The 27,687-nt window shown below is 48.1% G+C and overlaps 1 non-coding gene across 1 annotated transcript; it reads right to left on the bottom strand.

Annotated features, from left to right (window-relative positions):
• Window positions 1-9,776: 9,776 nt before the first annotated feature.
• On the bottom strand, window positions 9,777-9,867 carry trnap-agg (transfer RNA proline (anticodon AGG)). The gene is given in 2 exon segments: window positions 9,777-9,812; window positions 9,832-9,867. It is a non-coding gene; the product is annotated as a tRNA-Pro (tRNA).
• Between the last annotated feature and the right edge of the window lie 17,820 nt (window positions 9,868-27,687).

Raw genomic sequence — 27,687 nt, 5'->3', positions numbered from 1 at the left:
CCCAGACCTTTCTCTTTCCTTGTCCTCTTGTCATTTGCACTTTTCATTGTTCCATCAATGGCGCCCGCGTCTTCAGCTGTCTGAGCCTTGATTCTAGAAAAATCTCCAGCTGTCTCTCCGCCGTCCAATTGCAAAATGAATGAATGCAATTAGAAGCAAAAGACAAACAAACGGACCGGCAAGAAACACACCAAACAAAATGGAGAGAGATTGTATAATCTAAAATTACTGAGCTCGATGTTGAGGACGGAATTCTGTAGGTGGCTACTTAAATGTTGAGGTGGTTTTACTCGAGTTTCCGTTAATCTCAATTGGAACACGGATGACCAATGACAGAAAGGTCAGAGTGGGGAGGTGGAGAATTGAAATGACAAGTGGCAGGAAGCTCGAAGTCAGGGTTGTGGATTGACAGAGATTTCTCAAAGCGGTCACAGACTGTTATTTGGCCTGTTGAAGTAGATGAGACCAAATTGTGGCAACAAATACAGGAGCTTCAACTGAAAAGCACAAGTGTCTCACTGGTTCACTTGGAAGGAGTGTTTTGGGCCCTTGGATGATGAGGAGGGAGGGGGTAAAAAGGCAGGAGTTGCATCTCCTGCACTTGCAAAGAAAGGTGCAGATAGAAAGAGAAGTGATATTGGCGGCGGAGCAGCGGTCGCGGAGGGGATTGTCCCTTCAGTCTGGTGAATGGGGAGAGCAGGGGAGGGTGTTTTTGATGACGTCATAAATGGTCCCTGGAATACGGAGACTGACGGGCTGCAAGGTGAGAACAAGCGGCACCAAATCAGTTCAGCTCGACTTACACAGGACACAACAATGTCAGTAACGGAAAGATCTTTTGGGATAAGAGCAAGAGTTTTGCAACATCGTTCACTTTTATTTCCATTTCCCACCTTAGCCGCTTTTCCTACAAATGTTGGCAGCGGTTGGATTTCCACCCGCATCCTCGAAGAGACTGAAACCTAAACCCATCTCCTCAGACCGCTCGGCCTCGCTATCCTAAAGGTTCATTGTTTCTGATACTGATGACTGGTGATTGGCATCTTGCTGTTTATCAGCTGAGTCCAGGATTTCACATTGAGAGAGAAGGAAATGATCCAATCACAGAGCTGGAACGCTGCTTCCAGTTTTCTCCCCATAGATGATGTTTAATTCTGAGCAATTCCAGCATTTCCTGTGTTTATTATTTATGATGATCAACATTTGAAGTAATTTGCTTTGTGATTAGTGAACTTTCTGAGCTGAGTTCAGGGGACTCGGTTTCCAAAATATTTTAAAAGTTATTGACGGGATGTGAGTGTCGCTGAATCCGTCAACAATTATTGTCCAAAATGTATTACCCTTGAGAATTTGGCGGTGACGTGAATCTTGAGCCGCTGCAAGTCCATGTGGTGTATGTACACACACAGTGCTGTTAGGGAGGGAGTTCCGGGATTGTAAGCCAGCCACAGAAAGGGTGACATATTTCCCAGGATGGTGTGTGTCTCGGAGTGGAACTTGCAGGTGGTCGCGGTTTCTCTGTATCTGCTCCCCTTGTGTTTCCAGGTGAGAGATCCCGCGGGGTTGGATGGAGCCTCACGGAGGAAAAGTCAATGTCAGGGGTGGGACTCGAACGCATGCCTTCAGAAAAGTCTGCGACCTTAACACTCGGCCACACTGGGAAAAACATTGGTTAACAGCAAATTCCTGCGGATGCTGGAATCTGAAACGAAAGAGAAAATGCTGGAAAATCTCAGCAAGTCGAGCAGCATCTGTAGGGAGAGAAAAGAGCTAACGTTTCGAGTCCAATGACTCGGCTTTGACAAAGCGTCATTAGACTCGAAACGTTCGGTCTTTTCTCTCCCTACAGATGCTTCCGGACCTACTGAGATTTTCCAGCATTTTCTCTCCCCGCCATCCTGACACACTGATGTGACCAACCGGTGAAGTGGGGATTGGGCTAAGGGCCGCAGCCGACTCGATGAGCCTCCTCTTGCACTCGAGGGGCTATGTGATAACTTAAACATGGTGAAAGCGGCAGCATCCGGACACCAGGACAAGGTAAGGTCTCAGCCCAGAGTAAGTGTCCTATGTGATGACACACAGAACATCAGAATTAAATTGGTGAAATACATTTATGGTGGACTGGTGCCATCTGGTGGCTGAACGGGAGCAGTGCGACACGGATACATTCATTCAGGAGCATTTCAAATTGGAGGGAAATAAGCTACGCAGAGCAGGATTTTTTCACGGAACACTTTATAAACTAATGTGAAGTACCAAAATGACTCAGATTTCTTCCGTGAGAGATGGTGGTATAGTGGTGAGCATAGCTGCCTTCCAAGCAGTTGACCCGGGCTCGATTCCCGGCCATTGCAGTAGTAATTTGGAAGTGAACTTTTGAGCGACTTCGTCAGTTTCAAACCGAGAAAGAGAAACAGTTTCTAACTCAGAATTTAGGCGCAATTAGGGTGGGGAGTGAAATAAGTAACTTTCTCATCATTTTTAATGTGGTTTCAATATGGACAGTGTTCCACTATTCACCCACAAGCCGTCAAACAATAGCTAAAAGCCGCAGCTTTTTCACTTCATCCTCATGAAGTGGACCAAACAGAGACACAACAGACACGTTACAGACGAGGATGGGATATGAAGCCACGTGTACAGAGCACAATGGATTATTGTGCATCACCTTAACCACGTGGTACAACTGCTTTACTTCAGGGCCCTTTAGTATCCTTCAATCTGACTTCTTTGCGTTTCTTTCGCACAGTTGCTGATGTACAGAACACTGTCAAAGTGTAAATAAATAAAAATAATCTCTGAGTTAATTTGCGCTTGCGGCGCAACGGGAGCGCGCCTGACTCCAGATCAGAAGGTTGCGTTGAAATCACGTCAGGCGCACGGAATTTTTCTGCAGCTTGTTCCAGGAATTTCTCTCTGTGTGGGAATGTTCTCGAAATGACTCCATTCAAAAGCACGATGCAAATAATATATTTTATATTAACCCGCTTGAGCAAATTTGTCAAATATCAGGAGATTCAAAGTCGTCCTGTTAATGCAGAATGACAGTGAGTTCAGTAAGAAATGTTTACAAACAACAGCAATTTCTTTCTGCTCAATGTACACAGTTATAGTGATCTGTATTAAACAACAGGAGCGGGAACCGCAGTCCGCAGTCTTCACCTTAATGGTGAGTCTGAATTTCAGTTTGGGGGTTTCAGAGAGAGCGGATGTTATTGTGGAAACTGAAGTCACTTTTCCTGTGAATGGAGTCGGACAAAGAGCCTTGGCCAGCCTGAGAGTCCCCGAGCCTCCATAAATCTTCACAGCTCACACAGTGAAGGGCTTTTACACTTTGAAAATGACCATGTCCGGCAGCTGGAGCTTTCCCTTATATTTTCTGGGATCTGGGAAAGAGCGGATCATCAAAAAACAGAAATGAAACACAAATAATCGCAGTATTTTTTCACGTGGGCTAAACATCAGCTCAGATGTTGCACCCGGTTGCCGCGTGGCCTAATGGATAAGGCGTCTGACTTCGGTGATTCTATTAATGATATCAGGCGATTGCAGGTTCGAGTCCTGCCGCGGTCGTTTTATACAGAAATCCGGTGGAACTTTTGCTGACAATCCAGTTTTCCCTCCTCTCTCATCTTAGTCTTTCGTTTACCGCCGAATGAATCCACAATATCTGATTGATTTGGATAAAGAATTGAATAAAATATTATGTATCAATCGGTTCAATACAATTCTGTGGAGGGAATTCTAATGTCCTCAGGAAGATGGTTACAGTCATAGATGTTCCAGCATGGAAACTGGCCCTTCGGCCCAGCTTGACCATGCCGCCCAGTTTCTATCACTCAGCTAGTCACACTTGCCCGCATTTGGCCCACATCCCTCTATATTCACCCTGGGGCGGGGGGGGGGGGGGGGTGCTTGACAGGATAAATGCTGAGAAGCTGGTTCACCATGTGGGAGAGTCTAGGACCAGAAGGAATAATCTCAGAGTAAGTGGCCGCCCATTTCAACCAGAAATGATGAGTAGTTTCTTCTCTCAGAGTATAGAGCATCTGTAGAAATGTTTGTATGAATCGAATAGGGCTGTAGAGGGTGGGTCAGTTAATTTGTTGAAGGATGCCACAGACAGATTTTTTTTAAATTTAGAGTATGCGAACATTGTTTCCAACTAAGGGGCAATTTTGCAACCAATCCACCGACCCTGCACATCTTTTGGTTGTGGGAGCGAAACGCACCCAAACACAGGGAGAATATGCAAACTCGAGGCAGATAGTGACCCAGAGCCGGGATCGAACATGGGCCTTCGGTGCCGTGACGCAGCTGTATAAACTATTGAACCACCGTGCTGCCCTTGAGACAGATTTTTAATCAGTAAAGGAAAGCAAGGATTATGGGGATAAGGCGGGAAACTGGGTTTGAGGATTATATCAGATCAGACATAACCTCTTTGAATGGTGGAGCAGACACGATGGGCCGAATGGCCTACTTCTGCTCCTCCGTCTTACATTGTAATGAGATCTTCTGATGGACTTGTTTTCACGGCTGGGCGGCCGGTTCTGGAAAGGCAAAATCTGCCAGCAGTGCCCCAGATGAAGCTGGCGTCTGTTTTGGAGCTTCTGAAGCCGCAAGTTTTCATGGTGCCAAACTGCTGCCCAAAACTGGTGTCGTGATTTAAATCGATTATCAGACAGAGGATTAGGAATATCGGTATAGAGAATGGTGCAAGAAGATTCACTCCTCAGTGCATTCCAGACCCGAAGCACTCGTTGTGCAAAAGTGCTTCTTTTTCAAACATCACATCTGCTTCCTTTGCAAATCAACGGAAATCTGTGCCCTCTCATTCTTGCACTTTTTACTCGGGGGAACTGTTTCTCTCTGTTTACTCCGCCTAGCCCCCTCATGATTTTGAACCTCATATCTCCTCTCTGCCTTATCCTCTCCAAGGAGAACGTTAAAGAGAGAGCTAAGACGAGCAAGGAGGGGACATGAGAAGTATTTGGCAGGAAGGATCAAGGAAAACCCAAAAGCTTTCTATAGGTATGTCAGGAATAAGCGAATGACTAGGGAAAGAGTAGGACCAGTCAAGGACAGGGATGGGAAATTGTGTGTGGAGTCTGAAGAGATAGGCGAGATACGAAATGAATATTTTTCGTCAGTAATCACTCAGGAAAAAGATAATGTTGTGGAGGAGAATGCTGAGCCCCAGGCTAATAGAATAGATGGCATTGAGGTACGTAGGGAAGAGGTGTTGGCAATTCTGGACAGGCTGTAAATAGATAAGTCCCCGGGACCTGATGGGATTTATCCTAGGATTCTCTGGGAGGCCAGGGAAGAGATTGCTGGATCTTTGGCTTTGATTTTTATGTCATCATTGGCTACAGGAATAGTGCCAGAGGACTGGAGGACAGCAAATGTGGTCCCTTTGTTCAAAAAGGGGAGCAGAGATAACCCCGGCAACTATAGACCGGTGAGCCTCACGTCTGTAGTGGGTAAAGTCTTGGAGGGGATTATAAGAGACAAGATTTATAATCATCTAGATAGGGATAATATGATCAGGGATAGTCAGCATGGCTTTGTGAAGGGTAGGTCATGCCTCACAAACCTTATTAAGTTCTTTGAGAAGGTGACTGAACAGGTAGACGAGGGGAGAGCAGTTGATGTGGTGTATATGGATTTCAGCAAAGCGTTTGATAAGGTTCCCCACGGTAGGCTATTGCAAAAAATACGGAGGCTGGGGATTGAGGGTGATTTAGAGATGTGGATCAGAAATTGGCTAGCTGAAAGAAGACAGAGGGTGGTGGTTGATGGGAAATGTTCAGAATGGAGTACAGTCACAAGTGGAGTACCACAAGGATCTGTTCTGGGGCCGTTGCTGTTTGTCATTTTTATCAATGACCTAGAGGAAGGCGCAGAAGGGTGGGTGAGTAAATTTGCAGACGATACTAAAGTCGGTGGTGTTGCCGATAGTGTGGAAGGATGTAACAGGTTACAGAGGGATATAGATAAGATGCAGAGCTGGGCTGAGAGGTGGCAAATGGAGTTTAATGTAGAGAAGTGTGAGGTGATTCACTTTGGAAGGAATAACAGGAATGCGGAATATTTGGCTAATGGTAAAGTTCTTGAAAGTGTGGATGAGCAGAGGGATCTAGGTGTCCATGTACATAGATCCCTGAAAGTTGCCACCCAGGTTGATAGGGTTGTGAAGAAGGCCTATGGAGTGCTGGCCTTTATTGGTAGAGGGATTGAGTTCCGGAGTCGGGAGGTCATGTTGCAGCTGTACAGAACTCTGGTACAGCCGCATTTGGAGTATTGCGTACAGTTCTGGTCACCGCATTATAGGAAGGACGTGGAGGCTTTGGAACGGGTGCAGAGGAGATTTACCAGGATGTTGCCTGGTATGGAGGGAAAATCTTATGAGGAAAGGCTGATGGACTTGAGGTTGTTTTCGTTGGAGAGAAGAAGGTTAAGAGGAGACTTAATAGAGGCATACAAAATGATCAGGGGGTTGGATAGGCTGGACAGTGAGAGCCTTCTCCCGCGGATGGATATGGCTGGCACGAGGGGACATAACTTTAAACTGAGGGGTAATAGATATAGGACAGAGGTCAGAGGTAGGTTCTTTACGCAAAGAGTAGTGAGGCCGTGGAATGCCCTACCTGCTACAGTAGTGAACTCGCCAACATTGAGGGCATTTAAAAGTTTATTGGATAAACATATGGATGATAATGGCATAGTGTAGGTTAGATGGCTTTTGTTTCGGTGCAACATCGTGGGCCGAAGGGCCTGTACTGCGCTGTATTGTTCTATGTTCTATCTATGTTCTATCTCCAATCTAGCCTCATAAATGGAATCAATCCTGTAAACCTCTTCTGCACGCTGCCCAATACGTCCACAGCCTTCCAATATTGTGGCTCCCAGAGTTGTGCAAAATATTCCATCTGATGTCTAACTGGTGCCTTGTACAGATTCAGCATAACCTCCTTCCTCTTGTTCTCTTTTCCACTCGTAAATAAGCCCAGAATAAGATTTGCATTATTACCTGCTCTCTCCACCTGTCCACCTTCAATGATCTATCCACATATACACCCAGCTCTGTCGGCTCCTTCATCCCATAAATAGTTGAGGGGCAGCACGGTAACATAGTGGTTAGCACTATGGCTTCACAGCGCCGCGTCTCAGGTTCGATACCCGCTTGGATCATTGTCTGTGTTCTCCGTGGGTTTCGGCCGGGAGCTCCGGTTTCCTCCCACACTCCAAAGATGTGCAGATTAGGTGGATCGGCCATGCTAAATTGCCCTTAGGTTAGATGGGGTTGCTGGGGTGCGGGATAGGGTGGAGGTGTTGGCTTCATGGGGGTGCTCTTTGAAGAGCCGGTGCAGATTCTATGGCCCGAATGGCCACCTTCGGCACTGTAAATTCTGTGATTCTATACTTCCCTACCAAAATGCATCATCTCACACGTCTCCAGACTGAAAATCATCTGTTGTCGTTTGAAGTTCTAGACTGTCCACGTCTCAGTTTTCAAAATTTCCAAATCTGTACCATCCCCAAATTTGAAACTGTTCCCTGTACACCATGATCTACAAATTGTTAGATATCAGGGAAGCAAATGTTCCAGTAGGAACCCATGTGGAACACTCAAACCTTCTTCCAGTCCGAAAAGTCTCCATTGACCATTATATTCTGTTTCTGATTATTCAACCACATTTATATCCATATTGCTACTGTCCCTTTTATTCCAGGAGCTGTAACATTTCGCTAATTCTGTGCAGTTTGGGTTTCCTTATTTAGGGAAAGATGTAAATACGTTGGAAACGGTTCAGATAAGGTTTCCTCGATTGGTGCCAGGAATGAGCCTTTCGTCAGTGGTAGGGAAATTACTGGAGAGAATCCTTCTAGACAGAATCTACTCCCATTTGGAAGCAAATGGACGTATTAGTGAGAGGCAGCATGGTTTTGTGTCTCGCTAACTTGATAGAGTTTTTCGAAGAGGTCACAGAGATGATTGATGCAGGTAGGGCAGTGGATGTTGTCTACATGGACTTCAGTAAGGCCTTTGACAAGGTCCCTTATGGTAGACTAGTATAAAAGGTGAAGTCACACGGGATCAAAGGTAAGCTGGCAAGGTGGAAACAGAACTGGCTAGGTCATAGAAGGCAGAGAGTAGCAATGGAAGGGTGCTTTTCTAATTGGAGGGCTGGGACTAGTGTTGTTCCGCAGGGATCAGGGCTGGGACCTTTGCTGTTCGTAGTGTGTATAAATGGTTTGGAGGGAAATGTAAATGGTCTGATTAGCAATTTTGCAGATGACACAAAGGTTGGTGGAATTGCGGATAGCGACGAGGTCTGTCAGAGGATACAGTAGGATTTAGTTCGTTTGGCGACTTGGGCGGAGAGATGGCAGATGGAGTTTAATCCGGACAAATGTGAGGTAATGCATTTTGGAAGGTCTAATGCAGGTAGGGAATATACAGTATTGAAAGTCAGAGAGATCTATGTCTACAGGTCCAGAGGTCACTGAAAGGGGCAACACAGCTGGAGAAGGTAGTCAAGACGGCATATGGCATGCTTGCCTTCATTGGCCGGGGCATTGAGTACAAGATTTGGCAAGTCATGTTGCAGCTGTATAGAACCTTAGTAAGGCCACACTTGGAGTATCGTGTTCAATTCTGGTCGCCGCACTACCAGAAGGATGTGGAGGCTTTAGAGAGGGTGCAGAAGAGATTTACCAGGATGTTGCCTGTTATGGAGGCATTAGCTATGAGGAGCGTTTGAATAAACTCGGTTTGTTCTCACTGGAACGACGGACGTTGAGGGACGACCTGATAGAGGTCTACAAAACTATGAGGGGCATAGACAGAGTGGATAGTCAGAGGCTTTTCCCCAGGGTAGAGGGGTCAATTACTAGGGGGCATAGGTTTAAGGTGCGAGGGGCAAGATTTGGAGTAGATGTACGAGGCAAGTTTTTAACACAGAGGGTAGTGGGTGCCTGGAACTCGCTACAGGAGGAGGTGGAGGAAGCAGGGACGATAGTTACATTTAAGCGGCATCTTGACAAACACATGAATAGGATGGGAATCGAGGGATACGGACCCAGGAAGTGTAGAAGATTTTAATTTAGTCGGGCAGCATGGTTGGCACGCGCTTGGAGGGCCGAAGGGCCTCTTCCTGTGCTGTACTTTTCTTTGTTGTTTGTTGGTCTTTGAGCGGGTTTGCTATTGAGGAAAGGTTAGACAGACTGCACTTGTTTCCAGTGGAGATGTGAAGAGTGACAGTTGATCTGATTGAAGAACATCAGATTTTGAATGGTCTTGACAAAGTGGACGTGGAAAGGATGTCACTGCTTGAGGGTGAGAGCACAACTACTGGGCAGCGAATAACAAGGATGTCGCCCTTTTCGGACGTAGATGTGGACATTTCTCACTCTCAGAGAGTTGTGCGACTTTGGAACTCTGCCTCAGAAGGTGGCGGAAGCGGGACATTGACTATTTTTAAGGCGGAGATTGAAAGATTCTTGTTCAGCAAATAAATCAAAGGTTTATCGGGGTTACATACAATCATTACATCCAGCCAGCTACCTGGATGCACAAGCGTTCGTTTGTTTTACTTGATATCTGAGGAATTCAGAGTCCTACACCATGGTGAAACGGTCTTTAAATGTCGTGTTCGTGTCTTCACGTGTTCAGCACTGATATATTCTCTGGAACTCAAACGTGCTCAAACCCTACTTCAGTCAATGACACCACATCGATCGTACTAATTTTTAAAAAAAAAGCAGGGCTCGTCCGGGATTTGAACCCGGGACCTCTCGCATTTTATCGCAAATGGAAATCCCTAAGCGAGAATCATACCCCTAGACCAACGAGCCAAACGACAGTCACGGATTACTCAAACCAGCTTATCATTGCCTCCCGAAGCTTATTGTATCAGCTCACTGCCCTTCTGAATTCCTGTTCAAATTCGTTTCATTGTTAAAATAATATCAAATGTAACAATTTTTGCCCCTTGCTTTTCATACTGGGATCATTGGGTAAATTGGGTTATTTTTGGATCGTTGGCCCCCACTGCGAACAGAATAAAGGACATAAGGGTGGCACGGTAGCATTGTGGATAGCACAATTGCTTCACAGCTCCAAGGTCCCAGGTTCGATTCCGGCTTGGGTCACTGCCAGTGCGGAGTCTGCACATCCTCCCCGTATGTGCGTGGGTTTTCTCCGGGTGCTCCAGTTTCCTCCCACAGTCCAAAGATGTGCAGGTTAGGTGGATTAGTCGTGATAAATTGCCCTTAGTGTCCAAAATTGCCCTTCGTGTTGGGTGGGGTTACTGGGTTATGGGGATAGGGTGGAGGTGTTAACCTTGGGTAGGGTGCTCTTTTCAAGAGCTGGTGCTCCATTTCCAAGAAATGGCCGCCTTCTGCACTGTAAATTCTATGATACGGGACCAGTCTTTGCCGTTGCTGAGTAAGCACTGTGCAATAGTCACTCCGAACGATTCTGTCATGCAGCTGCTCCTCATGTATTCTCTTTCTCAATCTGCTGAAGGCTGAGCTGACTCATTGGAGGTGAGGGCGAATCCTATCTGCTGGATCTGCCTTTTTTCAGTGAAGGCTTCCGGTCATGGAAAATGGTCCACATTTTCCACGATCTCGCCATTTTATTCTGTGTGCCATTCTATGTGAGTGTTGACAACATAATTCAGCTCTTGGAATTCACCAGGGTTCACCATGAAGCGCAACACCTCCATACTCCCAGAACGCCTTGATCCACTGCAATTCGCATATCTCTGCAATCGGTCCACACCAGACGCCATTCGCCTGGCCCTACACCCATCCCTAGAGCATCTCGAAAACAAGGACTCCTACATCAGACGCCTATTGATTGACTATGGCTACACCTTCAACATCATAATCCCAGCCAAGCTCATATCAAAGCTCCAAAACCTAGGACTTGACTCCCCACTCTGCAACTGGATCCTCGATTTTCTGACCAACAGACCACAATCAGTAAGAATGAACAATAACACCTCCTCCACAATAGTCCTCAACATCGGGGTCCCGCAAGGCTGCGTACTTAGCCCACTACTCTAAACACGACTGCGTGGCAAAACTTGGTTCCAAATCCATCCACAAGTCTGCTCACGATACGACCATAGTGGGCCGGATCTCGAACAACGACGAGTCAGAATACAGGCGGGATATAGAGAACCGAGTGGAGTGGTGTAGCGACAACAATCTCTCCTTCAATGCCAGTAAAACTAAAGAGCTGGTCATTGACTTCAGGAAGGAAAGTACTGTACACACCCCTGTCAGCATCAACGGGGCCGAGGTGGAGATGGTTAGCAGTTTCAAATTCCTAGGGGTGCACATCTCCAAAAATCTGTCCTGGTCTACCCACGTCGACGCTACCACCAAGAAAGCACAACAGCGCCTATACTTCCTCAGGAAACGAAGGAAATTCGGCATGTCCACATTAACCCTTACCAACTTTTACAGATGCACCATAGAAAGCATCCTATTGGGGTGCATCAACGCCTGGTATGGCAACTGCTTGGCCCAGGACCGCAAGAAACGTCAGAGAGTCGTGAGCACTGCCCAGTCCATCACACGAACATGCCTCCCATCCATTGACTCCATCTACACCTCCCGCTGCCTGGGGAAAGCGGGCAGCATAATCAAAGCCCCCCCTCCCACCAGGTTTACTCACTCTTCCAACTTATTCCATCGGGCAGGAGATACAGAAGTCTGAGAACATGCACGAACAGACTCAAAAACAGCTTCTTCCCCACTGTCATCAGACTCCTAAATGACCCTCTTATGGACTGACCTCATTAACACTACACCCTGTATGCTTCATAAGATGCCAGTGCTTATGTAGTTACATTGTATATGTTGTGTTGCCCAATTATGTATTTTCTTTTCTTCCCTTTTCTTCCCATGTATTTAATGATCTGTTGAGCTGCTCGCAGAAAAATACTTTTCACTGTACCTCGGTACACGTGACAATAAACAAATCCAAGCCAGTCAGTGGTGTTGTGTGGAAAGTAGGATTCAGTCTGTGGAGCTCCATGTCCCATACTGTATATGTTCAGAGTGACCATTGCACAGTCCTTGTGGAGAGAAGGCCCCATCTTCACATTGCGGATTCGCTCCATCGGACTATTTGACACTACCACCCTGCTAAATGCGATCAATTTTGAAAAACAATTGCTGCATATTTCAGTCTCTGACACTATATGGCAGAGTCTGGTTCATTCCATATTTGTAATATTCCGATTATTCTTCGGATTGTTACATATGTTCTGCAACAATCTGTCTTTGAGTGCTGAATTTGGTGCTTTTTGAGTGCGATAGTGAGTGTTTGGTGACTGAGGGAGTATAAGGCTTCATTTTTATCTAAAGTTTAGTCTTTCTTTTATTTAGTTAATTAACTTAAAAGTTGCTGTTTGGTTTAGAAGAAGGTGAATTTTCAATCAGCTTTAAACAGGCTCCTACTTGTAGGCACTTGCAGCTGGAGCTTGTTAATTAGTTAATTGGGTTAGGCCAGTTTTTCAGAGGCTAGATTCACAGTGTAAAAGTGATCCCCGACAGTGCAGACTTTGTTTGCACTAAGTGCTGAATTTGGTTCTTTTTGAGTGCGATAGTGAGAGTTTGGTGACCGAGGGAGTTAGGTGAGGAGGGAGTAAGGTGCTCCTTTCATTTTGTTTCTGACATTTCCGCAAAGAGTGCGAAGAGAGCCAGGAGTTTATAGGAAGTGTAGCTGACTGGGAGCAGAGTCGGAGGGCGGAGATCTAGTTAGTCCACACGGCAGCTATATTCTGTAAGGTAAGAGGGAATGGAGGCTAGGCCAGGTACATGCTCCTCCTGTAGGATGTGGGTGGTGAGGGATACCACCGGTGTCCCCACTGACTATACCTGCGGGAAGTGCACCCAACTTCAGCTCCTCAAAGACCGTGTTAGGGAACTGGAGCTGAAGCTGGATGAAATTCGGATCATCCGGGAGGCAGAGGGGGTGATTGAGAAGAGTTACAGGGAGGTAACCGCACCCAAGGTACAGGACAAGAATAGCTGGGTTACAGTCAGGGGGAAAAAAAACAAACAGGCAGACAGTGCAGGGATCCCTCGTGGCCGTTCCCCTTCAAAACAAGTATACCGTTTTGGATGCTGTTGGGGGGGGGATGACCTACCGGGGGAAGGCCCTAGCGGCCAGGTCTCTGGCACTGAGTCTGGCTCTGGGGCTCAGAAGGGAAGGGGGGAGAATAGAAAAGCAATAGTTGCAGGAGATTCAATGGTTAGGGGAATAGATAGGAGATTCTGTGGTCGCGAGCGAGACTCCCGGAAGGTATGTTGCCTCCCGGGTGCCAGGGCCAGGGATGTCTCGGATCGTGTCTTCAGGATCCTTAAGGGGGAGGGGGAGCAGCCAGAAGTCGTGGTGCACATTGGTACCAACGACATACGTAGGAAAAGGGGTGTGGAGGTAATAAACAAGTTTAGGGAGTTAGGCTAGAAGTTGAAAGCCAGGACAGACAGAGTTGTCATCTCTGGTTTGTTGCTGGTGCCACGTGATAGCGAGGCTAGGAATAGGGAGAGAGTGCAGTTGAACACGTGGCTGCAGGAATGGTGTAGGAGGGAGGGCTTCAGGTATTTGGATAATTGGAGCGCATTCTGGGGAAGGTGGGACCTGTACAAGCAGGACGGGTTGCATCTGAACCAGAGGGGCACCAAAATCCTGGGAGGGAGGTTTTCTAGTACTCTTCGGGAGGGTTTAAACTAATTTTGCAGGGGAATGGGAACCGGATTTGTAGTCCAGCAACTAAGGTAGCTGATATTCAGGACGCCAAAGCATGTAATGAGGCAGTGGGGAAGGGAGCACTGACAAAGGAGAGTACTTGCAGGCACGGAGATGGGTTGAAGTGTGTATACTTCAACGCAAGAAGCATCAGGAATAAGGTGGGTGAACTTAAGGCATGGATCGGTACTTGGGACTATGATGTGGTGGCCATCATGGAAACTTGGATAGAAGAGAGGCAGAAATGGTTGTTGGAGGTCCCTGGTTCTAGATGTTTCAATAAGATTAGGGAGGGTGGTAAAAGAGGTGGGGGGGGGGGGTGGCATTTTTAATTAGTGATAGTATAACAGCTGCAGAAAGGCAGTTCGTGGAGTATCACCCTATTGAGGTAGTATGGGTTGAAGTCAGAAATAGGAAATGAGCAGTCACCTGGTGAGGAGTTTTAGAACATAGAACAATACAGCGCAGTACAGGCCCTTCGGCCCACGATGTTGCACCGAAACAAAAGCCATCTAACCTACACTATACCATTATCATCCATATGTTTATCCAACAAACTTTTAAATGCCCTCAATGTTGGCGAGTTCACTACTGTAGCAGGTAGGGCATTCCACGGCCTCACTACTCTTTGCGTAAAGAACCTACCTCTGACCTCTGTCCTATATCTATTACCCCTCAGTTTAAAGTTATGTCCCCTCGTGCCAGCCATTTCCATCCGCGGGAGAAGGCTCTCACTGTCCACCCTATCCAACCCCCTAATCATTTTTTATGCCTCTATTAAGTCTCCTCTTAACCTTCTTCTCTCCAACGAAAACAACCTCGAGTCCATCAGCCTTTCCTCATAAGATTTTCCCTCCATACCAGGCAACATCCTGGTAAATCTCCTCTGCACCCGCTCCAAAGCCTCCACGTCCTTCCTATAATGCGGTGACCAGAACTGTACGCAATACTCCAAATGCGGCCGTACCAGAGTTCTGTACAGCTGCAACATGACCTCCTGACTCCGGAACTCAATCCCTCTACCAATAAAGGCCAACACTCCATAGGCCTTCTTCACCACCCTATCAACCTGGGTGGCAACTTTCAGGGATCTATGTACATGGACACCTAGATCCCTCTGCTCATCCACACTTTCAAGAACTTTACCATTAGCCAAATATTCCGCATTCCTGTTATTCCTTCCAAAGTGAATCACCTCACACTTCTCTACATTAAACTCCATTTGCCACCTCTCAGCCCAGCTCTGCATCTTATCTATATCCCTCTGTAACCTGCTACTTCCTCTCCACCAGAATTTATTGGTGAGGGTCTTCCCAGAAGTCCGCGGTCGACTTCCTGTTCCCACCTTAAACACTAAAATTAAAAAAAAAAAAATTAAAGGAGAGACTTACCTCCCAGGAATCACTTCCGCACTGCCCCCGCTGAAATAGACTAGCCTGCTCCGCTCCTGCTGAAATCGACTGGGCCTTCAAGGTAAGTAAGTTAATCAGTACTTACCTCACCCCAGGCTGCGACCTTTTAAACGGTCCCCTCTGCCTCGCAGCTCCCGCGCTTTTTCAAATTCCCGCGCTGATTCTAAGGTCCCAGCTCTCACTCCCGAACTAAACAGCTGACCTGCAAGGTAAGTTAGTTAATCTGTACTTACCTCACTCCAGGCAGCGACCTTTTAAACGGTCCCCTCTGCCTCGCAGCTCCCACGCTTTTTCAAATTCCCGCGCTGTTTCTAAGGTCCCAGCTCTCACTCCCGAACTAAACAGCTGACCTGCAAGGTAAGTAAGTTAATCAGTACTTACCTCACCCCAGGCAGCGACCTTTTAAACGGTCCCCTCTGCCTCGCAGCTCCCGCGCTTTTCAAATTCCCGCGCTGATTCTAAGGTCTCAGCTCTCACTCCCGAACTAAACAGCTGACCTGCAAGGTAAGTAAGTTAATCAGTACTTACCTCACCCCAGGCAGCGACCTTTTAAACGGTCCCCTCTGCCTCGCAGCTCCCGCGCTTTTTCAAATTCCAGCGCTGATTCTAAGGTCCCAGCTCTCACTCCCGAACTAAACAGCTGACCTGCAAGGTAAGTAAGTTAATCAGTACTTACCTCACCCCAGGCAGCGACCTTTTCTATAGGCCCCCCAATAGTAATAGAGATGTGTAGGAACAGATTGGGAAACAGATTTTTGAAAGGTGCAGAAGTCATAGGGTAGTAGTAATGGGCGACTTTAACTTCGCAAATATTGAGTGGAAACTCTTTAGATCAAATAGTTTGGATGGGGTGGTGTTTGTGCAATGTGTCCAGGAAGCTTTTCTAACACATTATGTAGATTGTCCGACCAGAGGAGGGGCAATATTGGATTTAGTACTGGGTAATGAACCAGGGCGAGTGATAGATTTGTTAGTGGGGGGAGCATTTTGGAGATAGTGACCACAATTCTGTGACTTTCACTTTAGTAATGGAGAGGGATTGGTACGTGCAACAGGGCAAGGTTTACAATTGGGGGAAGGGTAAATACGATGTTGTCAGACAAGAATTGAAGTGCATAAGTTGGGAACATAGGCTGGTAGGGAAGGACACAAGTGAAATGTGGAACTTGTTCAAGGAACAGGTACTACGTGTCCTTGATATGTATGTCCCTGTCAGGCAGGGAAGAGATGGTCGAGTGAGGGAACCATGGTTGACAAGAGGGGTTGAATGTCTTGTTAAGAAGAAAAAGGAGACTTATGTAAGGCTGAGGAAACAAGGTTCAGACAGGGCATTGGCGGGATACAAGATAGCCAGGAGGGATCTGAAGAAAGGGATTAGGAGAGCTAAGAGAGGGCATGAACAATCTTTGGCGGGTAGGATCAAGGAAAACCCCAAGGCCTTTTACACATACGTGAGAAATATGAGAATGACTAGAGCGAGGGTAGGTACGATCAAGGACAGTAGCGGGAGATTGTGTATTGAGTCTGAAGAGATAGGAGAGGTCTTGAACGAGTACTTTTCTTCTGGATTTACAAATGAGAGGGGCGATATTGTTGGAGAGGACAGTGTGAAACAGATTGGTAAGCTCGAGGAAATACTTGTTAGGAAGGAAGATGTGTTCGGCATTTTGAAAAACTTGAGGATAGACAAGTCCCCCGGGCCTGACGGGATATATCCAAGGATTCTATGGGAAGCAAGAAATGAAATTGCAGAGCCGTTGGCAATGATCTTTTCGTCCTCACTGTCAACAGGGGTGGTACCAGGGGATTGGAGAGTGGCGAATGTCGTGCCCCTGTTCAAAAAAGGAACTAGGGATAACCCTGGGAATTACAGGCCAGTTAGTCTTACTTCGGTGGTAGGCAAAGTAGTGGAAAGGGTACTGAAGGATAGGATTTCTGAGCATCTGGAAAGACACTGCTTGATTAGGGATAGTCAGCACGGATTTGTGAGGGGTAGGTCTTGCCTTACAAATCTTCTTGAATTCTTTGAGGAGGTGACCAAGCATGTGGATGAAGGTAAAGCAGTGGATGTAGTGTACATGCATTTTAGTAAGGCATTTGATAAAGTTCTCCATGGTAGGCTTATGCAGAAAGTAAGGAGGCATGGGATAGTGGGAAATTTGGCCAGTTGGATAACGAACTGGCTAACCGATAGAAGTCAGAGAGTGGTGGTGGATGGCAAATATTCAGCCTGGATCCCAGTTACCAGTGGCGTACCGCAGGGATCAGTTCTGGGTCCTCTGCTGTTTGTGATTTTCATTAATGACTTGGATGAGGGAGTTGAAGGGTGGGTCAGTAAATTTGCAGACAATACGAAGATTGGTGGAGTTGTGGATAGTAAGGAGGGTTGTTGTCGGCTGCAAAGAGACATCGATAGGATGCAGAGCTGGGCTGAGAAGTGGCAGATGGAGTTTAACCCTGAAAAGTGTGAGGTTGTCCATTTTGGAAGGACAAATATGAATGCGGAATACAGGGTTAACGGTAGAATTCTTCGCAATGTGGAGGAGCAGAGAGATCTTGGGGTCTTTGTTCATACATCTTTGAAAGTTGCCACTCAAGTGGATAGAGATGTGAAGAAGGCCTATGGTGTGCTCGCGTTCATTAACAGAGGGATTGAATTTAAGAGCCGTGAGGTGATGATGCAGCTGTACAAAACTTTGGTAAGGCCACATTTGGAGTACTGTGTACAGTTCTGGTCGCCTCATTTTAGGAAGGATGTGGAAGCTCTGGAAAAGGTGCAAAGAAGATTTACCAGGATGTTGCCTGCAATGAAGAGTAGGTCTTACGAGGAAAGGTTGAGGGTGCTAGGCCTTTTCTCATTAGAGCGGAGAAGGATGAGGGGCGACTTGATAGAGGTTTATAAGATGATCAGGGGAATAGATAGAGTAGACAGTCAGAGACTTTTTCCCCGTGTGGAACAAACCATTACAAGGGGACATAAATTTAAGGTGAAAGGTGGAAGATATAGGAGGGATATCAGAGGTAGGTTCTTTACCCAGAGAGTCGTGGGGGCATGGAATGCACTGCCTGTGGAAGTAGTTGAGTCGGAAACATTAGGGACCTTCAAGCAGCTATTGGATAGGTACATGGATTCCGGTAAAATGATATAGTGTAGATTTATTTGTTCTTAAGGGCAGCACGGTAGCATTGTGGATAGCACAATTGCTTCACAGCTCCATGGTCCCAGGTTCGATTCCGGCTTGTGTCATTGTCTGTGCGGAGTCTGCACATCCTCCCCGTGTCTGCGTGGGTTTCCTCCGGGTGCTCCGGTTTCCTCCCACAGTCCAAAGATGTGCGGGTTAGGTGAATTGGCCAATGATAAATTGCCCTTAGTGTCCAAATTGCCCTTGGTGTTGGGTGGAGGTGTTGACCTTGGGTAGGGTGCTCTTTCCAAGAGCCGGTGCAGACTCAATGGTCCGAATGGCCTCCTTCTGCACTGTAAATTCAATGATAATTTATGATTAATCTAGGACAAAGGTACGGCACAACATCGTGGGCCGAAGGGCCTGTTCTGTGCTGTATTTTCTACGTTTATGTTATTCAGTTAAATCGCTTTGCGAGAGTCTCTGGGACTGTCTGAGAGTCTGTCATTCATTCAGTATCTTTCATTCTCTGAAAATCTGTGTGAAGGTTGAACTAAATCTGTAATGATCAATCTCTGATATTGTTATTGAGTGGATAAAATCATTATGTTGTTTGCCAGTTTCCGTTAAAACGTCTGCATATCAGAATCATTACAAAAGTTTCAGTGGCGTTGCGCTTGCGTGTCCGTTGGGGAAGGGGCATATCGGCATTTGGGTGGTGAATGAATCTTTATCTGTCAGTCTCTGATGTGCGCAGTAAGAAGTCTGACAACGCCAGGTTAAAGTGCAACAGGTGTGTTTCAAACACTAGCTTTCGGAGCACTGCTGCTTCCTCAGGTGAATGAAGAGGTATGTTCCAGAAACATATGTATAGACAAAGTCAAAGATGCAAGAGAATGCTTTGAATGCGAGCATTTGCAGGTAATTAAATCTTTACTGATCCAGAGATGAAATGAAAATCGCTTATTGTCACGAGTAGGCTTCAATGAAGTTACTGTGAAAAGCCCCTAGTCGCCACATTCCGGCGCCTGTTCGGGGAGGCTGGTACGGGAATCGAACCGTGCTGCTGGTAGGGGTAACCCCAGGTTAAAGAGGTATGAATTGTCTCCAGCCGGGACAGTTGGTAGGACTCCGCAATCCCAGGCCAGATTGTGCGGGGCGAATGTAATGCGACAGGAATCCAAGGTCCCGGTTGAGGCCATACTCATGTGTGCGGAACTTGGCTACATGTTTCTGCTCGGCGATTCTGCGTTGTCGCGCGTCCTGAAGGCTGCCTTGGAGAACGCTTACCCGAAGATCAGAAGCTGAATGCCCTTGACTGCTGAAGTGTTATCCGATGTGTTCTCTGCTGTGACATGTGAATATTCGATTCATTCTCTATCTGCAGTCTCTGCTGCTGTGTGTGGCACAGGCCTCCCCAGACCAACGAGCCAGCCGCTGATTTGATCTCACTGTCAAAGCCCATCAGTTTCCGCACATAATTATAAATCAGAAATGTGAATGAACAATGTGACATTTATCTCTCTGTTCTGGTGATGATCAGAAGCAGTGATGTCAGATTTCACCACTCGCCAAGTCGGCCTGTGGATGCGCCTCACCAATGACGTTATTATCATAGAATTTACTGTGCAGAAGGATGCCATTCGGCCCATAGAGTCTGCACCGGCTCTTGGAAAGAGCACCCTACCCAAGGTCAACACCTCCACCCTATCCCCATAACCCAGTAACCCCACCCAACACTCAGAATCATTTTGGACACTAAGGGCAATTTATCATGGCCAATCCACCTAACCTGCACATCTTTGGGCTGTGGGAGGAAACCGGAGATCCCGGAGGAAACCCACGCACACTCGGGGAGGATGTACAGACTGCGCACAGACAGTGACCCAAGCCGGAATCGAACCTGGGACCCTGGAGCTGTGAAGCAACTGTGCTATCCACAATGCTACCGTGCTGCCCCTAATGGAACGTGGGTAATGTAATTCTGCCAGTCAGTGGGTTCAGTAGGCATTTTAGGAGAAAATCGAAGCCATCATGACATCATCAGTGGCCTCATGGTTAACGTGTGTGATGTCAATCATGATGTGATCAAATGTGTGTCTGTTTCAGTCTTTCCGCGGGGAGTTTTCATGCTGAGGAGAAACATGTTGGACATGGTCTGGGAGTGTTTCACTCCGGTCCATTCCCAACATTTCCTGATCTGATGGGATGGACTTTTCCTTCCAAACGTTGCAGGACACTTTATTAATATTGATTAATATTGGTTAATTATAATTTATTCAGTATTGTTTTATATGTTTAGTATAGTTTTTTAAAAAATGCTGATTACCAGACGCGATAAATTTTTGCTTTCATTCCCGAAACAGCCAAATTGGGTGAAAACCATCACTGAGAGGCAAAGGGAGCCCCGATCATTTGTGCGGTCAGTGGTTTGTTTATGGAGCTGAGTAAATATTCCAGAGCAGAGCCGCTCCGAGCGGGGTTCGAACCTCCGCGGGGATACAATAATGTGGGTTTGCCGTTTCTGTCCACACATCTGGATAGGAATGGAGCTGCTGCTGCCCGGGGAGCTTGACAAGCAAGAGGCACAGATATTGACCAACTGCACCCGCCCCAAATAGATTCCCCAAATTACTGAACAAAACAAAAACAAGCGCAACTGATCTTTTCAGAAATTATGACATTCGGGAACTGGAAACAGACGAGGTGGTCTGCCACCCCCCCTCCCCCCCGCCCCCCGCCGTCTGAGGGCCTGGAGAGTGCGGGAGGCGCGGGCACGGGACTGGCCTAGAAAAAGAGATGGCTAGTCGGCAGGGGGGTAGCCCTCCTATCCGGCTGATAACTTGGAATGTGAGCGGCCTGAATGGGCCGGTGAAGAGGGCCCGAGTGTTCGCGCACTTAAAGGGACTGAAGGCAGACGTGGTCATGCTTCAGGAGACACATTTGAAGGTGGCAGACCCGGTCAGGTTAAGAAAGGGATGGGTAGGACAGGTATTCTATTCGGGGCTGGTTGCGAAGTACAGAGGGGTGGCAATACTGGTGGGGAAGCGGGTGTCGTTTGAGGCCAAGAATATTGTAGTGGACAATGGAGGTCGATATGTGATGGTGAGCGGTAGGTTGCAGGGGGCGTGGGTGGTATTGGTAAAAGTATTCGCCCCGAACTGGGATGATGCTGGATTTATGAAACGCATGTTGGTGCGAATTCCGGATCTGGAGGCAGGAAGCTTGATAATTGGGGGGGGGGGGGGATCTCAACACGGTGTTGGACCCAGCATTAGATCACTCCAGATCTAGGACGGGGAAGAGGCTGGCTGCGGCCAAGGTGCTTACGGGGTTTATGGACCAGATAGGGGGAGTAGATCCATGGAGATTTGCTGGGCCCCTGGCCAGGGAATTTTCTTTTTTTTTCACGTACACAGAGCCTACTCCGGATAGATTTTTTTTGTTTTGAGTAGGGCGCTGATCCCGAAACTGGAGGGAATGGAGTACTCGGCCATAGCCATCTCAGACCACGCCCCACACTTTGTGGAGCTGGAGTTAGGAGAGAAGAGGGACCAACGCCCGCTGTGGCATCCGGATGTGGGATTACTGGCGGGTGAGGAGGTATGCGGGAGGGTGCGGGGGTGCAATTAAAGGTATTTGGAGGCCAACGACAACGGGGAGGTGCAAGTGGGGGTAGTATGGGAGGCGCTGAAGGCGGTGGTCAGGGGAGAGTTAATCTCTATCAGGGCCCACAGGGAGAAGAGAGAGGGCAGGGAAAGGGAGAGGTTAGTGGGGGAGATCCTAAGGGTAGACAGGAGATATGCAGAGGCCCCCGAGGAGGGACTACTTAGGGAGCGGCGAAGACTCCAGATGGAATTCGACCTGTTGACCACAGGGAAGGCAGAGGCAGAGTGGAGGAAAGCACAGGGGGCGACGCACGAGTATGGGGAGAAGGCGAGCCGGCTGCTGGCACATCAGCTGCGTAAGAGGATTGCAGTGAGGGAGATAGGTGGAGTTAAGAATAGCAGGGGAACTAAGGTGCGGAGTGCGGTGAAAGTAAATGAGGCAATTAAGGACTTTTATGTGGAGCTGTACAGATCTCAGCCCCCAGAGGGGAAAGAGGGGATGCGATGATTTCTAGATCAACTGATGTTCCCGAGGGTGGAGGAGCAGGAGGTGGCCGGTTTGGGGGCGCCAATTGGGTTGGAGGAGCTGGTTAAAGGACTGGGGAGCATGCAGGCGGGGAATGCCCCGGGGCCAGATGGGCTCCCGGTTGAGTGTTACAGGAAGTATGCGGACCTGTTAGCCCCGTTGCTAGTGAGGACTTTCAATGAGGCAAGTGAGGGGGGTACCATGCCCACGACAATGTCCGGGGCGCTGTTCTCTCTGATCCTGAAGCGGGACAAGGACCCACTGCAATGCGGGTCATACAGACCGATCTCACTCCTCAATGTGGATGCTAAGTTGCTGGCAAAAGTGCTGGCTACGAGAATTGAGAACTGTGACCCGGGGGTGATTCACGAGGACCAGACGGGATTTGTAAAGGGCATGCAGCTAAACACCAATGTGCGGAGGCTCCTATACGTGATTATGATGCCATCGGTGGAGGGAGAGGCGGAGATAGTGGAAACTATGGACGTGGAAAAGGCCTTTGACCGGGTGGAGTGGGAGAATCTCTGGGAAGTGTTGCGGAGATTTCGCTTTGTGGAGGGGTTTATCAGTTGGGTTAAGCCCCTATAGAGAGCCCCGGTGGCGAGTCTGGCTACGAATCGGCGGAGGTTGGAGTATTTTCGGCTGTATTGAGGGACGAGGCAGGTGTGCCCCCTGTCCCCCCCTGTTGTTTGCATTAGCAATTGAGCCTTTGGCCATGCCATTAAGGGAGTCCAGGGAATGGAGGGGCGTGGTCCGAGGGGGAGAGGAGCATTGGGTGTCGCTGTATGCGGACGACCTGTTGTTGTATGTGGCAGGTCCAGTGGAGGGGATGGTGGAGGTCATGCAGATCCTAAGGGAGTTTGGGGACTTCTCGGGCTATAAGCTCAATGTAGGGAAAAGTGAGCTCTTTGTGGTGCATCCAGGGGACCAGAGAAGAGGGATAGACGACCTACCGTTGAGGAGGGCGGAAAGGAGCTTTCTGTACATGGGATCCAGGTAGCTAGGAGCTGGGGGGCCCTGCACAAACTTAATTTGACGCGGCTGGTGGAGCAGATGGAGGAGGACTTTAAAAGATGGGATGTTTTGCCACTCTCGCTGGCAGCCAGGGTACAGTCGATTAAAATGATGGTCCTCCCGAGGTTTCTTTTTGTGTTCCAGTGCCTTCCTATTATGAATACCAAGGCCTTTTTTAAGCGGGTAGGTAGGAGCATCATGGGTTTTGTGTGGGCAAACAAGACCCCGAGGGTAAGGAGGGGCTTTCTGGAGCGTAGCAGGGACAGGGGAGGGCTGGCGTTGCCGTATCTGGGTGGCTATTATTGGGCAGCCAACGTGGCGATGATCGGTAAGTGGGTAATAGAGGGGGAGGGGGCAGCATGGAACAGGTTGGAGATGGCATCCTGCAAAGGAACGAGCCTGAGGGCGCTGGTGACGGCACCGCTGCCGCTCTCGCCGACAAGGTACACCACGAGTCCGGTGGTGGCCGCAACGCTAAAGATCTGGGGGCAGTGGAGACGACATAGGGGTGAGATGGGAGCCTCGGTGTGGTCCACGATCCGGGAGAACCATCGGTTCATCCCAGGAAGGATGGACGGGGGGTTTCGGAGCTGGCATCAGGCAGGGATCAGAAGGATGGGGGACCTGTATATAGACGGGCCGTTTGCGAGCCTAGGGGCGCTGGAGGAGAAGTTTGGGTTACCCCCGGAAAATTCGGTCAGGTATATGCAAGTGAGGGCGTTTGTGAGGCTACAGGTGAGGGGATTCCCGTTGCTCCCGGCGCAGGGGATTCAGGACAGGGTGATGTCAGGTGTATGGGTCGGAGAAGGCAAGGTTTCGGCGATATATCAGGAGATGAAAGAAGAGGAGGAGGCTTCGGTAGAGGAGCTGAAGGGCAAGTGGGAGGAGGAATTGGGGGAGGAGATTGAAGAGGGTATGTGGGCTGAGTAGCGTTAATTCCTCTTCCTCATGTGCCAGGCTCAGCCTGATACAGTTTAAGGTTATTCACAGAGCGCATATGACAGGGGCGAGGCTGAGTAGGTTCTTTAGGATGGAGGACAGATGCGGGAGGGGCTCGGGAAGCCTGGCGAATCACGCCCACATGTTCTGGTCGTGCCCGGCACTGGATGGGTTCTGGAGGGGTTTTGCGAAGACTATGTCCAAGGTGGTGAAAGTTCAGGTCAAGCCAAGTTGGGGGCTGGCATTACTTGGGGTGGCGGACGAGCAGGGAGTGCAGGAGGTGAAAGAGGCCGGTATTCTGGCCTTTGTGTCCCTGGTAGCTCAGCGAGGGATCTTTCTCACGTGGAAGGACATGAAGCCCCCCCCCCCCCCCCCCCCCCCCCCCCAGTGTGGAAGCCTGGATAAATGACATGGCAGAGTTCATTAAGCTGGAGAGGATAAAGTTTGCCATGAGAGGGTCTGCGCAGAGGGTCACCGAGATCTCTCTGCTCATCGACACTGCCAAGAATCTTACCATTAGCCTAGTGTCTGTCTTCCTCAGGCTCGTTCCTTTGCAGGATGCCATCTCCAACCTGTTCCATGCTGTCTTCCTGTTATTTCTTCCAAAATGAATCACCTCACACTTTTCTGCATTTAACTCCATTTGCCACCTCTCAGCCCAGCGCTGCAGCTTATCTATGTCCCTCTGTAACTTGTAACATCCTTCCGCACTGCCAGCAACTCCACCGACTTTAGTGTCATCTGCAAATTTACTCAACCATCCTTCTCTGCCCTCCTCCAGGTCATTTATAAAAATGACAAAAAGCAGTGGCCCCAAAACAGACCCTTGTGGTACACCACTCGTAACTGGACTCCAGTCTGAACATTTCCCATCAACCACCACCCTTTGTCTTCTTCCAGCTCGCCAATTTCTGATCCAAACTGCTACATCACCATGCCTCCGTATTTTCTGCAGTAGCCTACCGTGGGGAACCTTATCAACTGCTTCCCTGAAATCCATATACACCACATCAACTAATTTACCCTCATCCACCTGTTTGCTCACCTTCTCAAAGAACTCAATAAGGTTTGTGAGGCACGACCTACCCTTCACAAAACCGTGTTGACTATCTCTAATCAAATTATTCCTTTCCAGATGATTATACATCCTATCTCTTATCATAGATTATCATAGAATTTACAGTGCAGAAGGAGGCCATTCGGCACATTGAGTCTGCACCGGCTCTTGGAAAGAGCACCCTACCCAATGTCCACACCTCCACCCTATCCCCATAACCCAGCAACCCCACCCTACACGAAGGGAAATTTTGGACACTATGGGCAATCCACCTAATCCGCACATCTTTGGACGGTGGGAGGAAACTGGAGCACCCGGAGGAAACCCACGCACACACGGGGAGAATGTGCAGACTCCGCACAGACAGTGACCCAAGCCGGAATCGAACCTGGGACCCTGGAGCTGTGAAGCATTTGTGCTATCCACAATGCTACCGTGCTGCCTTATAAACCTTCCCAAGATTTTGCCCACAACAGAAGTAAGGCTCACTGGTCTATAGTTACTGGGGTTGTCTCTCCTTCCCTTCTTGAACAAGGGGACAACATTTGCTGTCCTCCAGTCTTCTGGCTCTATTCCTGTAGACAAAGATGACTTAAAGATCAAAGCCAAAGGCTCAGCAATCTCCTCCCTAGCTTCCCAGAGAATCCTAGGATAAATCCCATCCAGCCCAGGGGACCTATCTGTTTTCACACTTTCCAGAATTGCTGCCACCGCCTCCTTATGAACCTCAAGCCCTTCTAGTCTAGTAGCCGGAATCTCAGTATTCTCCTCGACAACACTATCTTTATCCTGTGTGAATACTGATCAAAAATATTCATTTAGCACCTCTCCTATCTCCTCAGACTCCACGCACAACCTCCCGCTACTGTCCTTGACTGGCCCTACTCTTACCCTAGTCATTCTTTTATTCCTGACATATCTATAGAAAGCTTGAGGGTTATCCTTGATCCTACGTGCCAAAGACTTCTCATGTCCCCTCCTGGCTCTTCTTAGCTCTCTCTTTAGGTCCTTCCTAGCTAACTTGTAACTCTCGAGCGCCCTAACTGAACCTTCATGTCTCATCTTTACATAAGCCTCCTTCTTCCTCTTGACAAGTGTTTTGATTGCTTTAGTAAACCACGGTTCCCTTGCTCGACCACTTCCTCCCTGCTAGACTGGTACATACGTATCAAGGACATGCAGTAGCTGTTCCTTAAACAAGCTCCACATTTCCATTGTGCCCATCCCCTGCAGTTTTCCTCTCCATCCGATGCATCCTAAGTCTTGCCTCATCGCATCATAATTACCTTTCACCCAGATATAACTCTTGCCCTGCGGTATATACCTATCCCTTTCCATCACTAAAGTAAACGTAATCGAATTGTGGTCACTATCACCAAAGTGCTCAGCTACCTCCAAATCTAACACCTGTCCTGGTTCATTACCCAGTACCAAATCCAAAATGGCCTCGCCCCTCGTTGGCCTATCTACATACTGTGTCAGGAAACCCTCCTGCACACATTGGACAAAAACGGACCCATCTAAAGAACTCGAACTATATTGTTTCAAGTCAATATTTGGAAAGTTAAAATCCCCCATAACAACTACCCTGTTGTTTTCGCTCCTATCCAGAATCATCTTTGCAATCCTTTCCTCTACATCTCTGGAACTTTTCGGAGGCCTATAGAAAACCCCTAGCAGGGTGACCTCACCTTTCCTGTTTCTAACCTCAGTCCATACTACTCAGTAGACGAATTCTCATCAAACGTCCTTTCTGCCACCATAATACTGTCCTTGACTAACAATGCCACCCCTCCCCCTCTTTTACCACCTTCCCTGAGCTTACTAAAATATCTAAACGCCGGCACTACAACAACCATTCCTGTCCCTGCTCTATCCATGTCTCCGAAATAGCCGCAACATAGAAGTCCCATGTACTAACCCACCTTATTCCGGATGCTCCTGGCATTGAAGAAGACACACTTTAAACCACCTTCCTGCCTGCATTCACACCTCACTCCTGCAACTTTGAAACCTTACTCATGACCTCACTACTCTCAACCTCCTGTGTACTGGAGCTAAAATTCAGGTTCCCAAGACCCTGCTGAACTAGTTTAAACTCTCCCGAAGAGCATTAGCAAATATCCCCCCCCCCAGGATATTGGTACCCCTCTGGTTCAGGTGCAGACCATCCCGTTTGTAGAGGTTCCACCGACCCCAGAATGAGCCCCAATTATCCAGAAATCG

Source organism: Scyliorhinus torazame, chromosome 24 (assembly GCF_047496885.1).
Source record: "Scyliorhinus torazame isolate Kashiwa2021f chromosome 24, sScyTor2.1, whole genome shotgun sequence".
NCBI classification, from domain to species: Eukaryota; Metazoa; Chordata; class Chondrichthyes; order Carcharhiniformes; family Scyliorhinidae; genus Scyliorhinus; species Scyliorhinus torazame.
This window is presented reverse-complemented; position numbering and strand designations above follow the sequence as displayed.